The 18678-nt window shown below is 35.0% G+C and overlaps 2 pseudogenes; both read left to right on the forward strand.

Annotated features, from left to right (window-relative positions):
* Nucleotides 1-11612: 11612 nt before the first annotated feature.
* Nucleotides 11613-12821, forward strand: LOC144430492 (zinc finger BED domain-containing protein 5-like; annotated as a pseudogene).
* A 121-nt stretch (nt 12822-12942) lies between these two features.
* Nucleotides 12943-13791, forward strand: LOC144430623 (protein FAM200A-like; annotated as a pseudogene).
* The last annotated feature ends 4887 nt before the right edge of the window (nt 13792-18678 follow it).

Genomic DNA, 18678 nt, shown 5'->3' on the forward strand with positions numbered 1-18678 from the left:
TTTGAAGGCACTGGAGAAATTGAAAAAATACAGAATCATAGACAAATCTGAAATTCCGGTAAGTATGTTACAAGTGTTTCATTAGTCAGGCTTACTCCTTCTAGTGTTTATTTTGATTTTAGTTCGATATCATATTCTTTAGATTATATTATTACTGATACAGTAATGCACGAAGTATTATGTTCATTGCTGATATTGAATATTTAATAATAAAGCTTTTTTAGTAATATGCTCTATCCATGGTTGCCTATCTTATTTGTCTATATCATTATTTTCTCTTCTATTTTTAAGGTATTTTTCAACAGGAAACAGAATGTCGTGACACCGACCAAAGAAGAAAAGTATTAACAGATCTTGCCATGGCTTTTTTGTTTTTGTTATTTTATTTGGTATAGATAGATTTAGACCCATTCCCGCCATTAGGAATAATAGGGTTTTATTAGGCTTAGATATTTTTAATGTTATTCTAGCTTCTCAGGCACAGAATTATGAAGGGACTGGGAAAGTTAGGAAAAGATTGATGCAAGGAAAATCTACAAATTACATGTAAATATTTTACGAATTTTATTTTGCTTAGATATTGTTAATATTACCTTAGCTTCTCAGGCACAGAATTCTGAAAGCACTGGAGCAATTGAAAAAAAGACGGAATCAGAGACAAATCTGAAATTCCGGTGAGTATGTTACAAGTGTTTCATTAGTCAGGCTTACTCCTATCTAGTGTTCATTTTGATTTTAGTTCGATATAATACTTTTTTGATTATATTAATACTGATACAGTAATGCACGAAGTATTATATTCATTGCTGATATTGAATACTTAATATTAAAGCTTTTTTAGTAATAGGCTCTATCCATATTTGCCTATTTTATTTGTCTTAATCATTATTTTCTCTTCTATTTTTGAGGTATTTTCAACAGGAAACAGAATGTCGTGACACCGACCAAAGAAGAAAAGTATTAACAGACTTGCCATGGCTTTTATTTTGTTTTTAATATTTGCTCTGTTAGAGTTAGATTTAGACCCATTCCCACCGTTAGAAATACCCGCCATTAGGATTAATAGGGTTTTTATTAGGCTTAGATATTTTTAATGGTATTCTAGATTCTCAGGCAAAGAATTATGAAGGCAATGGGGAAATTAGGAAAAGACTGATACAAGGAAACAATGAAGAAAATAGGAAAAGACTGATACAAGAAAAATCTACAAATTGGATGTAAATATTCTTACAAATTTTATTAGACTTAGATATTGTTAATGTTATCTTAGCTTCTCAGGCACAGAATTTTGAAGGCACTGGAGAAATTGAAAAAATACGGAATCATAGACAAATCTGAAATTCCGGTAAGTATGTTACAAGTGTTTCATTAGTCAGGCTTACGCCTTCTAGTGTTTATTTTGATTTTAGTTCGATATCATATTCTTTAGATTATATTATTACTGATACAGTAATGCACGAAGTATTATGTTCATTGCTGATATTGAATATTTAATAATAAAGCTTTTTCAGTAATATGCTCTATCCATATTTTCCTATCTGTATTTGTCATAATCATTAATTTCTCTTCTATTTTTAAGATATTTTCAACAGGAATCAGGATATCGTGACACCGACAAAAGAAGAAAAGTATTAACAGGCTTGGCCATAGCTTTTTTGTTTTTAATATTTTATTTGGTATAGATAGATTTAGACCCTTTCCCGCCATTAGGAATAATAGGTTTTTATTAGGCTTAGATATTTTTAATGTTATTCTAGCTTCTCAGGCACAGAACCATGCAGGGACTGGGAAAATTAGGAAAAGACGGATGCAAGGAAAATCTACAAATTACATGTAAATATTTTACGAATTTTGTTAGGCCTATTTGTTGTTAATATTATCTTAGCTTCTCAGGCACAGAATTTTGAAGGCACTGGAGAAATTGAAAAAAGACAGAATCAGAGACAAATCTGAAATTCCTGTAAGTATGTTACAAGTGTTTCATTAGTCAGGCTTACTCCTATTTAGTGTTCATTTTGATTTTAGTTCGATATAATATTTTTTGATTATATTAATACTGATACCCTAATGCACGAAGTATTATGTTCATTGCTGATATTGAATATTTAATAATAAAGTTTTTTCAGTAATATGCTCTATCCATGTTTGCCTATCTTATTTGTCTATATCATTATTTTCTCTTCTATTTTTGAGGTATTTTCAACAGGAAACAGAATGTCGTGACACCGACCAAAGAAGAAAAGTAATAAGAGATCTTGCCATGGCTTTTTTGTTTTTATTATTTTATTTGGTATAGATGGATTTAGACCCATTCCCGCCATTAGGAATAATAGGTTTTTATTAGGCTTAGATATTTACAATGTTATTCTAGCTTCTCAGGCACAGAACTATAAAGGGACTGGGAAAGTTAGGAAAAGACTGATGCAAGGAAAATCTACAAATGACATGTAAATATTTTACGAATTTCATTAGGCTTAGATATTGTTAATATTATATTAACTTCTCAGGCACAGAATTCTGAAAGCACTGGAGCAATTGAAAAAAAGACGGAATCAGAGACAAATCTGAAATTCCGGTGAGTATGTTACAAGTGTTTCATTAGTCAGGCTTACTCCTATCTAGTGTTCATTTTGATTTTAGTTCGATATAATATTTTTTTGAATATATTAATACTGATACAGTAATGCACGAAGTATTATATTCATTGCTGATATTGAATACTTAATATTAAAGCTTTTTTAGTAATAGGCTCTATCCATATTTGCCTATTTTATTTGTCTTAATCATTATTTTCTCTTCTATTTTTGAGGTATTTTTCAACAGGAAACAGAATGTCGTGACACCGACCAAAGAAGAAAAGTATTAACAGGCTTGCCATGGCTTTTATTTTGATTTCAATATTTGCTCTGTTAGAGATAGATTTAGACCCATTCCCACCGTTAGAAATACCCGCCATTAGGATTAATAGGGTTTTTATTAGGCTTAGATATTTTTAATGGTATTCTAGATTCTCAGGCAAAGAATTATGAAGGCAATGGGGAAATTAGGAAAAGACTGATACAAGGAAACAATGAAGAAAATAGGAAAAGACTGATACAAGAAAAATCTACAAATTGGATGTAAATATTCTTACAAATTTTATTAGACCTAGATATTGTTAATGTTATCTTAGCTTCTCAGGCACAGAATTTTGAAGGCACTGGAGAAATTGAAAAAATACGGAATCATAGACAAATCTGAAATTCCGGTAAGTATGTTACAAGTGTTTCATTAGTCAGGCTTACGCCTTCTAGTGTTTATTTTGATTTTAGTTCGATATCATATTCTTTAGATTATATTATTACTGATACAGTAATGCACGAAGTATTATGTTCATTGCTGATATTGAATATTTAATAATAGAGCTTTTTTAGTAATATGCTCTATCCATATTTTCCTATCTGTGTTTGTCACAATCATTAATTTCTCTATTTTTTAAGATATTTTCAACAGGGACCAGGATATCGTGTACCGACAAAAGAAGAAAAGTATTAACAAACTTTGCCATGGCTTTTTTGTTTTTAATATTTTATTAGGCATAGATAGATTTAGACCCTTTCCCGCCATTAGGAATAATAGGGTTTTTATTAGGCTCAGATATTTTTAATGTTATTCTAGCTTCTCAGGCACAGAACTTTGCAGGGACTGGGAAAATTAGGAAAAGACGGATGCAAGGAAAATCTACAAATTACATGTAAATATTTTACGAATTTTATTAGGCTTAGATATTGTTAATATTATCTTAGCTTCTCAGGCACAGAATTTTGAAGGCACTGGAGAAAGTGAAAAAAGACTGAATCAGAGACAAATCTGAAATTCCGGTGAGTATGTTACAAGTGTTTCATTAGTCAGGCTTACTCCTATCTAGTGTTCATTTTGATTTTAGTTCGATATATTATTTTTTTGATTATATTAATACTGATACAGTAATGCACGAAGTATTATATTCATTGCTGATATTGAATATTTAATATTAAAGCTTTTTTAGTAATAGGCTCTATCCATATTTTCCTATCTGTGTTTGTCATAATCATTAATTTCTCTTCTATTTTTAAGATATTTTCAACAGGAACCAGGATATCGTGACACCGACAAAAAAAGAAAAGTATTAACAGGCTTGCCATGGCTTTTTCTTGTTTTCAATATTTGCTCTGTTAGAGATAGATTTAGACCCATTCCCACCGTTAGAAATACCCGCCATTACAATTAATAGGGTTTTTATTAGGCTTAGATATTTTTAATGGTATTCTAGATTCTCAGGCAAAGAATTATGAAAGCAATGGGGAAATTAGGAAAAGACTGATACAAGGAAACAATGAAGAAAATAGGAAAAGACCAATACAAGAAAAATCTACAAATTGAATGTAAATATTCTTACAAATTTTATTAGGCTTAGATATTGTCAATGTTATCTTAGCTTCTCAGGCACAGAATTTTGAAGGCACTGGAGAAATTGAAATAAAGACGGAATCACAGATAAATCTGAAATTCCGGTAAGTATGTTACAAGTGTTTCATTAGTCCAGTTTACTCCTAGTGTTTATTTTGATTTTAGTTCGATATAATATTCTTTTGATTAAATTAATACTGATACAGTAATGCACGAAGTATTATGTTCATTGCTGATATTGAATATTTAATAATAAAGCTTTTTTAGTAATATGCTCTATCCATATTTTCCTATCTGTGTTTGTCATAATCATTAATTTATCTTCTATTTTTAAGATATTTTCAACAGGAACCAGGATATCGTGACACCGACAAAAAAAGAAAAGTATTAACAGGTTGCCATGGCTTTTTCGTTCATATTATTTTATTTGGTATAGATAGATTTAGACCCACTCCCGCCATTAGGAATAATAGGTTTTTATTAGGCTTAGATATTTTTAATGTTTTTCTAGCTTTTCATGCACAGAACTATGCAGGGACTGGGAAAATTATGAAAAGACGGATGCCAGGAAAATCTACAAATTACATGAAAATATTTTACGAATTTTATTTGGCTTAGATATTGGTAATATTATGTTAGCTTTTCAGGCGCAGAATTTTGAAGGTACTGGAGAAATTGAAAAAAGACGGAATCTGAGACAAATCTGAAATTCCTGTAAGTATGTTACAAGTGTTTCATTAGTCAGGCTTACTCCTATTTAGTGTTCAGTTTGATTTTAGTTCGATATATTATTTTTTGATTATATTAATACTGATACAGTAATGCATGAAGTATTATGTTCGTTGCTGATATTGAATATTTAATAATAAAGCTTTTTTAGTAATATGCTCTATCCATGTTTGCCTATCTTATTTGTCTTGATCATTATTTTCTCTTCTATTTTTGAGGTATTTTCAACAGGAAACAGAATGTCGTGACACCGACCAAAGAAGAAAAAGTATTAACAGCTCTTGCCATGGCTTTTTTGTTTTTATTATTTTATTTGGTATAGATAGATTTAGACCCATTCCCGCCATTAGGAATAATAGGGTTTTATTAGGCTTAGATATTTTTAATGTTATTCTAGCTTCTCAGGCACAGAACTATGAAGTAACTGGGAAAGTTAGGAAAAGACTGATGCAAGGAAAATCTACAAATTACATGTAAATATTTTACGAATTTTATTAGGCTTAGATATTGTTATTATTATCTTAGCTTCTCAGGCACAGAATTTTGAAGGCACTGGAGCAATTGAAAAAAATACGAAATCAGAGACAAATCTGAAATTCCGGTGAGTATGTTACAAGTGTTTCATTAGTCAGGCTTACTCCTATCTAGTGTTCATTTTGATTTTAGTTCGATATAATATTTTTTTGATTATATTAATACTGATACAGTAATGCACGAAGTATTATATTCATTGTTGATATTAAATATTTAATATTAAAGCTTTTTTAGTAATAGGCTCTATCCATATTTGCCTATTTTATTTGTCTTAATCATTATTTTCTCTTCTATTTTTGAGGTATTTTCAACAGGAAACAGAATGTCGTGACACCGACCAAAGAAGAAAAGTATTAACAGGCTTGCCATGGCTTTTTTTTGTTTTTAATATTTGCTCTGTTCGAGATAGATTTAGACCCATTCCCACCGTTAGAAATACCCGCCATTAGAATTAATAGGGTTTTTATTAGGCTTAGATATTTTTAATGGTATTCTAGATTCTCAGGCAAAGAATGATGAAGGCAATGGGGAAATTAGGAAAAGACTGATACCAGGAAACAATGAAGAAAATAGGAAAAGACTGATACAAGAAAAATCTACAAATTGAATGTAAATATTCTTACAAATTTTATTAGGCTTAGATATTGTTAATGTTATCTTAGCTTCTCAGGCACAGAATTTTGAAGGCACTGGAGAAATTGAAAAAAGACGGAATCAGAGACAAATCTGAAACTCCGGTAAGTATGTTACAAGTGCTTCATTAGTCAGGCTTACTTTTTCTGATAATATTAATACTGATACAATAATGTACGAAGTATTATGTTTAATGCTGATATTGAATGTTTATTAATATTTAACAAATCTTTTTTAGTAATATGCTGTATCCATATTTTCCTAACTGTGTCTGTCATAATCATTTATTTCTCTTCTATTTTTAAGATATTTTCAACAGGAACCAGGATGTCGTGACACCGACAAAAGAAGAAAAGTATTAACAGAGCTTGCCATGGCTTTTTTGTTTTTAATATTTTATTTGGTATAGTTAGATTCAGACCCATTCCCGCCATTAGGATTTATAGGGTTTTTATTAGGCTTAGATATTTTAATGGTATTCTAGATTTTCAGGCAAGGAACTATGGAAGGGCTGGGAAAATTAGGAAAAGGCGGATGCAAGGAAAATCTACAAATTACATGTAAAAATTTTTACAAATTTTTATTAGGCTTAGATATTTTTGATGATAAGAAGATCAATTAAGTGAATTTTATTGATAATTTCGATTCTATTGAATATTTTTATTAAATGTTTTTTTTTTCAGAAGATTACTTACCGAGAAGAAGAAGAAGCCGAACAAGATCTGTGAAGACAATCACGATGAGGTATAATAGATTGCATTAATGACTGGGTTTTTATAATTTTGACAAGCCACTATTTGTGGGAGTCGACGTTTTGAGTGTCGACTGTGGTTTTATTGGTATAGTCATGTATTCGTTTGGAATTTAAATATGGGCATAGGGCGTTTCAGATTTATCTGAAGCGCGATAGGACCCCATCAACAAGTCCTAACGAGTGGAAAAACCGACACCCCTTGGGTCCACATGGAAGCTCGGAATTATATTTTGACATTTTAGAAATTACTTTTTTTGTTTAATTATTGAAAAATGCAATGTTGCAATGAGTATATATTACTTACGAATCTATTTAGATTATTTAATTAAATATGTGACTACTCCACTTACTTTGCAATATGATTTAGTTGTGTTTTGCATATATATATAATAAATGGAGAAAATATATCTGTATAATAAAATATATTTATTTGCTTTGATTGATTCTCTTGTTCCATTCGGTTTCGAAATGGCAGAGCAAAGTGATAAGTGATATTGGTGGATACTAGACAAATATGCCGAAAGACTTTCACCAAAAAAAATGCAGTTAGAGGCCACCAAGAAACTTCATACATGGGTGGTGAGCATGGTCAGTTTTACTTAGCAACTTCATGCATGGATGAGCATAGTCGGTTTACCTTGCAACTTCGATTTGCAGTTTTGCAACTTCATGAATGGGTGAGCATGGTCAGTTTTACTTTGCAACTTCATGCATGGGTGAGCATAGTCAGTTTTAATTTGTAATGTCATGCATGAGTGAGCGTAGTCAGTTCATTGATGGGGTTGTACTTTGTAACGTCACTCATGAGTGAGCGTAGTTTGTTTCACTGTAACTTCTTCATGCATGAGTGAGCAGAGTCATTTTTATTTTGTATTGTCATGCATGAGTGAGCGTAGTCAGTTTTACTTTGTAATGTCATGCATGGGGAGAGTAGTCGATTTTACTTTGTAATTTCATGAGTCATACATGAGTGGGCGTAGTCGGGTTTACTTTGTAACTTCATGCATGAGTGAGCATAGTCAGTTTTTACTTTGTAACTTCATTCATTAGTGAGCATAGTCGGTTTTACTTTGTAACTTCATGTGTGGGTGAGGGTAGTCAGCTTTACTTTGTAACGTCATGCATAAGTGAGCGTATTCAGTTTTGTTTTGTAACTTCATGCGTGGGTGAGCGTAATCAGTTTTACTTTGTAACATCATGCATGAGTGACCGTAGTCGGTTTTACTTTGGAACGTCATGCATGCATGAGTGAGCATAGTCAATTTTACTTTGTAACATCAAGCATGAGTGAGCGAAGTCGGTTTTACTTTGGAACGTCATGCATGCATGAGTGAGCGTAGTCGGTTTTACTTTGGAACGTCATGCATGCATGGGTGAGCGTAGTCAGTTTTACTTTTTAACTTCATGCATGGGTGAGCGTAGTCAGTTTTACTGTGTAAGGTCATGCATGAGTGAGCGTAGTCAGTTCACAATTGTTACGTTATGCATGAGTGAGCGCAGTCAGTTTTACTTCGTAACGTCATGCATGAGTGAGCGCACTATGTTTTACTTTGTAATGTTATGCATGAATGCACGTATTCACTTTACTTTGTAACGTCATGCATAGAGAATTTTCTTTCTAGGTTCACTTTGGCCAAGATCTTGCTATTTAAACCAAAAACGTGACAATTTATACCAGCCAATCCTTGGTTTCGTCACGCAGTTGTTTACATATATGTTAAGCTAATTCAACAGAGTGTGTCAATATGTTATGTAGAATATGAGCGACTTAGTATTTATGATGAGGCTCTGCAAGAAGCCTATATCGTGTTGGGCGGTGACACTTCGGGCTATTAACTTCCTTTGATGTATCTTTGCCAGATTTCACGATAATTAACAACTTCACCACTTTGAATATGTAAATGTGATGAATGAAACGACGAAATAGTGAGGTGATAAAACAAAATGATTCCAGTATCGTAGATATAGACGTGTGAATAATAAATATATGGTAATGTTGAGGGTTGCTAAGGTTCACGGCAAACCCAACAGGCAGGTTATTAACATACTTTATTCTAAAATATGCAAACATTAGCAACATTAAACAAGAGAGCTGTGCTCAAATATATGGACACGTTAACCAGAGCGAAGCAGTATTTACCTTTGACGACACCGGTACCCACAAAAAATTCCGAGTTTTGCGTAGAAATAATTTACAGAATCAAACCGGACAGCCAGTGTTCCCAAGGATAAAATAATACACCGAAATTTTAGACGAAATATCAGATTTCATGCGAAATTTAGAAATAAATAAATAGCCTTCTGGCAAAAAAATCAATCTTTAGTCACTGAAAATTTCAAAGCAATTGGTCCAGTATTCGAAAAGAAAAGCGATTTTTTAAAAATGATGGAGACAAATAATAACAATACCAACATAATATTGAAACGATCGTTATGTCCACTAATCGTGTCCAATTATGCAAAAGAAATCAAACCTCAACATTTAACTTAAAAAAAACAAGCAAACATATCCGCTCATTGCGACAAGTAAATTAGCACTACTCGACGGCAAACTCCTAACACTGAATAAATAGTAAACAGCCAACTGGCAATGATTCGAAATAATAAACAAGAATAGGAGAAAAGCCTGATAAAGGGTTTTGTTTACGCCGACATGCCTATTCCTGCCCACGGACAGATGGTGAAATTGTTTTAATAAGGAAGTATTTTATGAGCGGTCAACCATATAAGAAACCTCAATGACCGATATCTCCTAAAATAAACACGGTCAAATATATACAAAATAAAACAAAGAAACTTTGTCTATAACATGTTATGTCGAGATGCTAATTAATTAATTTAAGTCTCTGCTTAATTAACATAGTTATTTAACTCGATGTCAGTCATTCAAAACTTGCACAAGGTTTTAAAATGCCAGCTCAAGCCCCATAAACGGCGCTCCAGAAGTGTGTGTACAAATATGGAGGTAACTAATTTTGTTGGCCCACTTTACATCAAGGACTGAAACCTACGGTAAGGGGTATATGTATTTGGCCAACACAGGAAGTCCGATTTCAAAATATAACAAAAATAAGGAAAATCTGAATGAAGTTATGGCTTATTAACCCAAACTCAGTTCACATACTACGGGAATATTTATCCTATAAACTTATGGCAATGTGTAGAAATATGAACCAGCTTGCAATATTATTTACAATTACCAGAATAATAATGAACGTGAAAGACTTCTAACATTTTTCCACCCATGTTTGTTTTTTGCCTAGACATGGGCATTTGTCACAATATTCAAACATAGGTGGAGCAAGTATTTGCCTGAAGCAGCGGGCTAAGATTTTTTGCAATCTTGTAATTTTCATGGCATACGACGCATCTGTTATTGAAGCTGACGTTTGCTATCTGTGCCCAAATTGTGCGGTACTTACCCCCGTGTCTATTTGATACAGCAAACAGGAGATTTTATTACAACGATGACTTGTAATATCTTGTCACAATGTAATTGTTTGTCGGTCAATGGTACAGAACAGTCACTCTAAACTGCATGGTCAGCGAAAGTCATTTTGCTGTCACCGATTTTGACAGACCGATCTTGATGGGCGACGTACCAACAGTTGAAAACGTGGATTGGTCTTCTTGTACAAGAGCTTTTCTTACTTGTAATTTTGTAATTACTGTGACGTTTCCAGTTGGTTTTGATGAATTTGGCAGTTTTGTGAAGCTGGGTAATTTTTGCTGCCCAAACATACTTCTATAAAAACCCACGATCTGCATTGCGCTGATAACAATATTGTCATATCATCTCTATTGTACATATTGAATTATGTCCAGGTACGTTTTAATAATACTCCTACACCCCTCTCTTTGAAGTCTCCGATGAGCGATTTCATAAAAAATACAAAAAGGGTAGGATTTGGGTCAAGTCCCTGCTCCCTTGGCACAAATAGAAATAGCTACTCTGACTTCAAGTTTACTGGTGACGCGGTTTATTAGTTTTCTATATTCAACTTATTATTTAGTATACTTGCGTGATTAACATACAGATCTTCCGTACAACGAAAATTTTTATATTAATTTATGGCATCATATTACATCAGTGGTTCTCAACCTGTGGTACGCGGAAGCTTTCCAAGTGGTACGCGAGCAGATTTGAATAATTGCAACAATTAACTTTCGCGTTTGCTAAAATATGCCGTCAAAGCTTTCTATTTATCTTCCATACTGTATGTATTCACGCAATGGCGTTTATAGTGCTACCAGTACATGTATTTAGAGATCGCCCTCCCGCTACTGCCCGCTTTAAACGAAACGAGACGGGCATGTTCTTGCACTTAGTTCTGAAACGAAACGAGAAGAGCACGTTCTTGCACGTTTTTCGTGTAATGTCACGATGCGTCTGCATCGAGAAAAATCGGACAAGGCGAGACGAAAATCGATATACGGATGTTACAAGTGCTACCTGCAGGACGTATTGGTTGATCGGCATACTCTTAAGTTTTAAGGCTAATTCATCAGTAATTTTTTGATTATTTATTTAATCATGTCGAAGCGAAAGTATACCTCCGAATACATCAAATATGGGTTCTTTGCTATCGAGCAGAATGGAGAAAGTTTACCGCAGTGCGTGGTCTGCATGAAAACCTTTTCAAATTCAGTAATGAAACCGAGTTTGCTTAAACGACATCTAGAATTCAATCACGCAGATAAGAAGAACCGCGATAAAAGTTATTTTGAGCGACTCGGGGAACATGTGAAGCTACAGCGCATAGACCAGAGAGGTCAGTTTCACCAAACGAAGGCCGGGATTGTGAAGGCATCCTATGAAGTATCGCTCCTCGTGGCTCGAAACAAGAAAGCTCATACCATCGCGGAATCGCTTGTTTTGCCAGCAGCAAGAATATAAGTCGGAAACCTGATTGGCAAAGATTCTCTGGCAAAGTTAGATCGTGTATCGCTTTCTAACGATACTGTGAAACACGGATCAAAGTAATGTCCATTGATATCGAAGATCAAGTGATTTCTGGAGTGAAAGGATGGATGTTTGGTTTTGCTATACAACTTGATGAATCGACTGATACCACCAAGTGTTCTCAATTACTCGTTTATGTCCGCTTTATTCAGAATAATTCTGTGCAAACAGAATTATTACTGAGCACGGATCTGTCAGCTACAACAAAGGGAATCGATGTCTTCAACGTTTTGGCCGAACTCTTCACCCAAAATGACCTGGATTAGGGCAAGTTGGTTGGATGCACAACTGATGGTGCTCCATCCATGCTTGGTCGAATTTCATGGTTCCAATCGCATGTTAAAACCGTATCCCCACGCGCCACATTTGTTCACTGCTTCATCCACAGGTTTGCTCTTTGTGCCGAGGTGCTCCCTCCAGACCTACTGTCATGCTTGGATCAAATAATAAAAATGGTGAATGCAGTTGTGTACATATATGTTAAGCTAATTCAACAGAGTGTGTCAATATGTTATGTAGAATATGAGCGACTTAGTATTTATGATGAGGCTCTGCAAGAAGCCTATATCGTGTTGGGCGGTGACACTTCGGGCTAATAACTTCCTTTGATGTGCAAACAGAATTATTACTGAGCACGTATCTGTCAGCTACAACAAAGGGAATCGATGTCTTCAACGTTTTGGCCGAACTCTTCACCCAAAATGACCTGGATTAGGGCAAGTTGGTTGGATGCACAACTGATGGTGCTCCATCCATGCTTGGTCGAATTTCATGGTTCCAATCGCATGTTAAAACCGTATCCCCACGCGCCACATTTGTTCACTGCTTCATCCACAGGTTTGCTCTTTGTGCCGAGGTGCTCCCTCCAGACCTACTGTCATGCTTGGATCGAATAATAAAAATGGTGAATTACGTCAAAACATCTGCTCTTAACACTCGACTGTTTGCAAGATTGTGTGAAGATTTGAATTCAAATCACGGGATCTCGCGGAAATATCACTAGAAGAGTCTTTGAACTTCGACAAGAACTGTTCACATTTTTCCAGGATAAGAGACAAGATTTTAAAAAGGATTTGGAAAACGAGGAGTTTATATTACAGTTGGCTTACTTATCGAATATTTTTCAAGCTCTTAACGATGTGAATCGTTCGTTCCAAGGGCCAGACAGATTAATCCAAGACTTTGTCTCAAAGCTTGAAGTGTTCGTTCGGAAGCTGGACATTTGGGAGAAAAATGTGGAGAGCAAACGTTACGGAATGTTAGAATTCCCCACCATCGTTTCGTGGGAACCAAATGAAAAATTGTCTCAAGAAATTGCAGAACATCTAAGATTGCTAATAACGGAACTGATGCATTACTTTCAGGATACAATATGCTGCCCATATATGGTTAATCCGTTTTTTGTCAATCCCGCACTTCTACCTGTTGGAACTGGTGAACAAGGGACATAATTGATATCCAAGCTGATGAAACTGCAAAAAATGAGCACAGAGAATGCTCTCCATCACTAATCAATTGCTGGCTAAAATTGTCTTCTAGTTACCCGACACTGGCCCGTAATGCTGTTCCTCAACTATTGGTTTTTCCCTCCACCTGGGAGTGCGATCAGGGTTTCTCAGCCACGATGACAATTAAAACGAAGAGCCGAAATTGCCTGAATGAGCCTGGACATGATTTCCGATGTGCTGTGAGTGGAGTCAAACCATGGTTAACTGAATATTCTATTAACCATGGTCAAACCCCGCATTGAACGCTGCACAGTTGAAATTCAGATTAAAATCTATTCTAACGAACTGTGGCATATTTGAAAGCTCTGTTACCTTTCAGCGGCTGTATTCCTAATTAACAAATGGGATACAACTTGTTATTGAGATTCGTGGAAATGTAGGAATTAGGACAACTTTATATACCGCAAGTCCAAGTCGCTCATGCCGATATCACTTTATTTTGTTTTCCACTTTCATTCCCTTTGTTCTCCAGTTTGAATTACATGATTAAGCAAACTCACGGTCATCAGAACACGAAACTTTGCATTCAATGGGAAAGGAAAAGTTTATTGCCTTTCTAGACCGTGCTATTGGATTTAATTCTGCGGGAACTTGAGTTTTCATAACCGCCGATTCTTCTTCCCGTTCCCGAAATGGTAACTATATTTGTTTAAAAAATGTTAATTAATCAGGTGAAGGTTCGATTTAAAACAAGGGCTTGTTTTGAATCAATTTGCTTTATTGAAATAACCCTTGCATAGCCGTGAAACCGCATAAGCTGCCAGAATTATATTTTTAAAAATGTAAGTAAAAATTCTTGTATTGTATCTTTGCAAGTTTGTATCTATACCAAAGTCATACGATTTTAACAGGAATATTTATCCGAGATACCAGAGAGACGTTTCGAGTGATAAAAATCATGAAACTTAATTAATCAATGGCAGCCATCGGCAAAACGAGTGCGGTATGATAATGAAGAATATACTAAGAATATACATCGGCGGCAACCTGATTTATTAAACGACGAGACAGGCTATGCTAATTGCAAGACCTCTCTGATGCAATGATGTCAAAAAAACTAATCTGTTATGACCCCATAATAAGGATTTCGAGTTTCTGTATCGACTTTTTTCTCATAAAATAAAGGCAGTATTACGGTTAAAATTGTTCGGTTAATTTATGCTTATTTATGTTGTTAAGGTTAAAGTGATAGAGTTTTCCAAAGTTATACAAACTCATTCATTCGGTCGTATTTCAATTTTGGTTCTCGTCACAGGGTCGTTTACGTAATGTCTTATCTGTTGCGTCTCCTTGAGCCAATCACGTTTGTGGACGCCTTGAACTCAAGCTTGAGAAGGCATGTATAGGCCTTCAGTAAACATCTACCTATTCAATACAAAAAAAAAATCGGAACTCCCGAAGTATATATGTGAACCAAGATGGCGGACAACAGAACGTAGTATGTGTACCAGGTTGGGGTGGGCCATAATTACAGGTACAACTACTACGGAAGTCACTTGGCTAGTCGTCGAACTTGTAATAGAACTAAAATAGGGAAAATTGGAATAAAGTTACTCCCTAACCCTAACCTGCTACACAGACTACGTTCTGGTGTACGCAGCTGCAAAGTTGATATGGATCTGGTATGATAAGTAGTATTTGTAGCTGTTGGATTTGGCTGTTGAAAATGGTTATTTCGTATTTTTCCGTTGGCTGTACGTATAGTACTATAGACAACGAAATGGATCTTCAGTTATATTCCACTGTTTTCAAAAGATCCGGAAAGTCGCGCAATGTGGATATCATCTATTGGCAGGACTGCTTGGTGTCAAGTCCAGAAGTCATCTCACTTGTGTTTCACTGTTTGCGGACAGCACTTCGATGATGGTGAGTGATAATGTGCATTACCAACCGCTGAAGAGAGTTGTTCGAACTTTTTCACCGAATTACCAACCGCTGAAGAGAGTAAAATTTTTAAAACCCCTTCAAGTGAAACAAGAGAGCTATGCTCAAATATATGGACACGTAGCGCCACCTAATGGCAATAATTTTGATGACGTCATAGCAAAATAAAAAGTAATACCTTCTGAAGAAAATTTTTATCTTTAACCACTGAAAATTTCAAAGCAATTGGTCCAGTAATCAAAGAGAAAAGCGACTTTTTAAAAACGTGTCAAAGAACGACAACAACAACATAATATTGAAACGATCGCTATGTCCACTACGTGTCCAATAAAGACTCACATAGATAGTGTTCCACCACGTGTTAAGCTGAATTCGTCAATATTGTCCCGCAAATTAACTCTTTGAACTCTGAATCCCCAGAACGATGCTACTCTCTCACCCTGACCTCCCACGGCGTCGCATCGATTTGACGCGTTAAAAAATTGTAATATCCCTAATTTCTAATCAAAATAACTTCTGAACCATTAGATATCAGATGGTCTGTATTATGTCATATAAAAGCCTATCTAGTCTTTTATTTTTAACTGGCATTATTTTTCACGAGATGTTTTGATGAGATGTGTAAGCCTATTTTTAGCCCCATCTACTATTTTTTTGTATTTTGGGTATATTTAATACATTTTTTAGAAATGTATCATCAATATAAGTAAAATTTTGAAAAGTAGACAAAATTACCTTTCGAAGAATATACGGATGACTTTCTTAACATACGCATAACTCATTTTATTTCAGAATTTGTACTATCGATTCAAATGGTTTGCGAACAAAATTGATCGACTATTTTGACGCCAAGTTTGCGTAAGGACGCAAAGGGCGACGACGACATTGTCGTGATAACGTTCATGCGACGTATCGTGCGACGTAACTCTTTGCGTGAGGTATATTGCGCAATTGCACATCTGGTCGTTCACAGCTTGAGTGCAGATTGTGGCATCATTGCATCAGTATCATATCCTCGGCCGCAGATAAAACCTTTTCAGACGAATTTTGATTGAACATAGTAAAATTGCTAGAATTTAAAGGCCATTTTATATACGTTTACTATTTGGATATAGGACGAAAATGAATGGCCAAAACGAAATATTTGATCCTCCTGCATTTATGAGGTTCCGCCGGAAACATCAAAGACTAATTATTCACCTTGGATATCATGAAGATTGAATAAAAAAAAACTGATAACGGGTACACGGAAGACATGGTGGCACCAGTAGCTCACCTGGTCAGTGTTTTACATTTTGCGGCCTCATTAGATTTTCGAAATTACTGCATATACGCTACATTCCTGATGGTGACCGTACATTTGAACCCATGTACATTTGAACCCATGCGTATATCCACAGGTTCAATCTATATGCGGGTGCTAAAACCCATGGGTTAGGGTTAGTATCGGTTTAACTATCCGTGAAACAAAAAAAATTCCATAGGTTCAATAGCATACAGGTGCAATTGTCATGGGTTCAAATGTACGTGGGTTCAAATGTAATGGAACCATTCCTGATATCGCTATATTTACAATGGATTTTAAACGAAAGCTTTGTCCAGATGAAATATTGGATAGTATTCATCTATCGGAAGAAGAAAATATGGCACAATAAAACTCAGCAATGGCGCTAAACAATGCATCCATCGATATGTTCCATCATTCCGTTTTTAGAAATCCTTATTTTTGCTATTCGTAAGCTAATTCTAAGTTTTTTATGCTTTTAATTTTGCCAATTTTCATAAGATGATCACAATATTTTATCTCAATTTTAAAATTATACTTAGTCCTGTAGATTATCTTTCACACGATGTAAAACTTGTCTAAATATAATAAATGGTTCGCGAGATATGAGGTTTAAAATTTGCATACCTCTTACGGGATGCGAAAGCCGCTAAAGCGGCTTTCAGCGTCAGAAGACTTTCTCGGGAAAGCCGCTATAGCGGCTTTCAGGGTTCTAAGAGTTAATAAATAGTCGCATGTCAAAATACACTCAATTGCCACATTCATAGTGAAGCAAAAATTACGGCTTCTAATTTTTGATTAATAAGCATAACCTTTGTCGCCAGGGAAGAAATCATGCAGGGCATAAGACAAGCAAAATTTCATACCCTGATTGTTGATGAAAGCAATAGCAAGCAAATAGTCTTGCTCAGCTAAAACAACATTTGCGCAGTGTGAAATGTTCTTAGAAGGAACACTCATGCCCGCAGATTCCACTAATAAACATTTCCACGCACGCACATCCAGTCAAATTGTTTTTGTTTTTTAGCTATTCCCGTTTCAATACTTTTATTTGCTGCTGTATATTATTTAGTTACTGTTTGATTAAGATATGAACACGGATATGGGGAGTGTTTGGTTGTATTAAGGTTATACCTTGATTGTCGTGTTTCGAAACAGAAATGATGTTTCCCCAATATTACTTGGACGGGAATGAAAAAGAGTTCACATAAAGAAGGTAGCTCCTGATGGTTCACTAACACATTATGTGCATCCAGCCAGGTTCTGATTCTTTTCGAAGCAAAATATCGCCTGCAAGAGACGTTTCGGACTACTATTAACTCAGCATCAAAGCCTACGATGTGAAGAAATATAGACAGACTGGAATCTCAACTAACTTTCAACTGCAGAATTGGCGAAAAGCTTACAGTATTTTTTGTATATATAGCCTAGGTGAAGGTTGTCCAACCTTTTTGGCGGAAGGACCCCCTTTAGTTTACGAATGATTGCGGGCCACTTGTCACGGTAGTTATGTTTTAGTTTTCACTACACCGACCACAGGTTAATGAAAAAGCAACAAAAGCCTGACACCAAAATTATAAGAACAATGAAAATACGGAGATAAAGTAAAGTCAAAAGTTTACCACGCATAGAAATTCTAATGTGAAGTATGCACTAATTTTATACATGGTTGTCAAGATTAGGTACGATAGACAATGTAGAAATGCGAAGCGAATTTTTCATATGAATGTTAGAAATTAGTGATCTCACGGGGGATTTGACATGGTTCATTCGTAAAAAAAACTTGCTCGTATAAGTAAGTGCTGTCAAATATTGAGGTCATGAAAACTGCCTCTTCTAGTTTTACAGAAAACCCGATTGAAATACATAGCAGACGATAAAAATGAATTGAAATATCTCTCTCAGGCACCAACGCCCGCAAAGAGACTTTAAAAAGATTCCGATAGCTCGGTGGTGCTTA

Source organism: Styela clava, chromosome 12, assembly GCF_964204865.1.
Source record: "Styela clava chromosome 12, kaStyClav1.hap1.2, whole genome shotgun sequence".
In the NCBI taxonomy this organism is placed as follows: domain Eukaryota; kingdom Metazoa; phylum Chordata; class Ascidiacea; order Stolidobranchia; family Styelidae; genus Styela; species Styela clava.